Below are 2,377 nucleotides of genomic sequence, written 5' to 3'. Positions count from 1 at the left end.
AGATGTGGATCAGAAGCCTTGAGTCCCATATCCTTTCTCCAGCCTGCACACCTCCAGTCAGCGTTTTTAACTTGTCAGGGATTTTAGCTCTTTGAATGCTGTACTTGACCCACTACCTTTTTGGTACTGTTATCCTGAAGAAGGGCCAAGTAATCATATTTTTAGTATTATGGGGTGTAAAGAAAGCAGCTATGATAATGACAGTACTTATTAAGTACTCACTATGTCCTAAACCCTAGTGGGGATAGATACAAGATAATTGGATCAGACCTAGTTTCTGTCCCACATGGGGCTCACAGTCTAAGAATCCTTTTTCCTCTTACTGCCAACTTTCAGTGGTTTGTGGCCTGCTTATCCAGTTTGTGGGTGCTCCAGGCCCTCTGCTTCCCTTCTTTCCTCCAGCCATTTCATCACTCTTTAGCACCTCCATCAAGGTGTAGGCAGGCGAAGGGAAAGGGTGGTCCCTAGGATAGGGCAGACATAATCAGGGTGATTGGTTGCCCCACCCCAGGGAAAGAGGGTCCTGGCAGTTAGTATTCACAGCTGCTCTGGAACATCTGTGGGCAGAGAATTAGTCTTCCACTTCTGTCGTACTACGTACAGCACACCTCAAGACAATATTGTTTTGTTGTACAGTGCTCTGCACACAGTAAGAGCTCAACACATCTCAGTGATTGATTGATTGATTGATCACTTGGCCCCCTGCACAGGGCAAGGAAATATTGGGGGCGAAGCAAGGGAGATGATTTTATTGGTTTCCTGTGAGTTCTGCTCACTGCTGCACAACATGACAGTCCCAGGAGTTGGTCCAATGGAGTAGGCCTGCTCTTTAAACCATTTCCCTTGCCTCATCTCTGCATAAACGGTGAGTTACTCTTTGCCCCGGGGTGGAGAAATAAAAGCACATGAAACTCCAATCAATCAATCAATTACTAAGAGAGAAAAAGGAAGCTATCCAGCCTGAAATGAGGTTCAGGGATTATCTGTAGATATGAGTTGTCCTGCCTATTACTGTCATCAGAAAGAATGGAATACCCAGAGTTATCTCTACTAAATCCCTAATTCCAGTACAGAGGAAGAGGTGTGTATTTCTGTATCTGAGCATATGTACCTGCTCACCTGATTGACTCAGCCATTACAGTAACAGGCACAGTTTATCAGCCTTAGAAAGATCCCAAAGGCTCCACTTCATTTATTCAATCAATAGCAGGACATTTTCATTGGAAATTATGGCAGATTATTGAATAACTCCAAGTTTGGCAGAAGGGATAATAGTTAATACAGTTATGGGATCTGGAATTTACCAAGTCTAGAATCTTCTTAAATTCAGGAGGGTTCTGAGTTTTGAACTGGAGTTTTTATGATGGGGGTGTTCAAATCCCCTTGAAATCCAGACCCCTGATAGGAGTATACAATCACTACTTCCAAAAACCAGAAGGGTGAAAAAAAGGAAAAGTGAATATTAACCTTTCTAGAAAGGTTTCTTGGGCATCTTCAAAGCCTGGCCATTTCTATGATGTTCCCCATGGAAACACACAGATTGAATTTCTGTTGAAATATGCAGGGGCTTGTAAAATGGATTAGTTGTGGGATGGGGCGGGGTGGTGGGGGAAGGTGGTGCTCAGAGCAAAGATATCTTTTGGACTTTGTCAAAATGAAGAGAAGCTGCTTGGGGAGTTCCAAGTTCTAAAAACCTATTTGGAGAGCCTATTGTTCATTCATTCATTCAATAGTATTTATTGAGCGCTTAGTATGTGCAGAGCACTATACTAAGTGCTTGGAATGTACAATTGGGCAACAGATAGAGACAATCCCTGCCCAATAACAGGCTCACAGTCTAAATGGGGGAGACAGACAGCAAAGCAAAACAGAACAAAACAAAACAACATCATCAAGATAAACAGAATCATAGAGATATACACATCATTAACAAAATAAATAGGTTAATAAATAATATATACAAATATGCATAGTGCTGAGGGGAGAGGAAGGGGGAAGAGCAGAGGGCGGAAGGGGGTGAAGGGGGAGGAGGGTAGGAGCAGAGGGAAAGGGGGGCTCAGCTGTCTATTGGAAACAGTCAACATTTTCAACTGGGGGCAAAGTTCTGAATTGAAGGGGTTACTAAAAAAATCAAACAAGATGACCTCTGTAATAATAATAATGGTACTTATTTAGCACTTATTAAATGTTAAGTATTGGGATAGATATGAGATATTCAGTTTGTATCTCACAGTCTCACAGTCCCAGTGCCACATGGGGCTCATTGTCTAAGAGGGAGGGAGAGCAGGTATTTTATTCCCATTTTACCAGGTGAGGAAATGGAAGTAACTTGTCTAAGGTCACATAGCAGGCAAATGGTGACGCGGGGATCAGAACC

Source organism: Ornithorhynchus anatinus, chromosome 19 (genome assembly GCF_004115215.2).
Source record: "Ornithorhynchus anatinus isolate Pmale09 chromosome 19, mOrnAna1.pri.v4, whole genome shotgun sequence".
NCBI lineage: Eukaryota > Metazoa > Chordata > Mammalia > Monotremata > Ornithorhynchidae > Ornithorhynchus > Ornithorhynchus anatinus.
The sequence above is the reverse complement of the archived record's forward strand: the minus strand, read 5'-3'. Positions refer to the sequence as shown.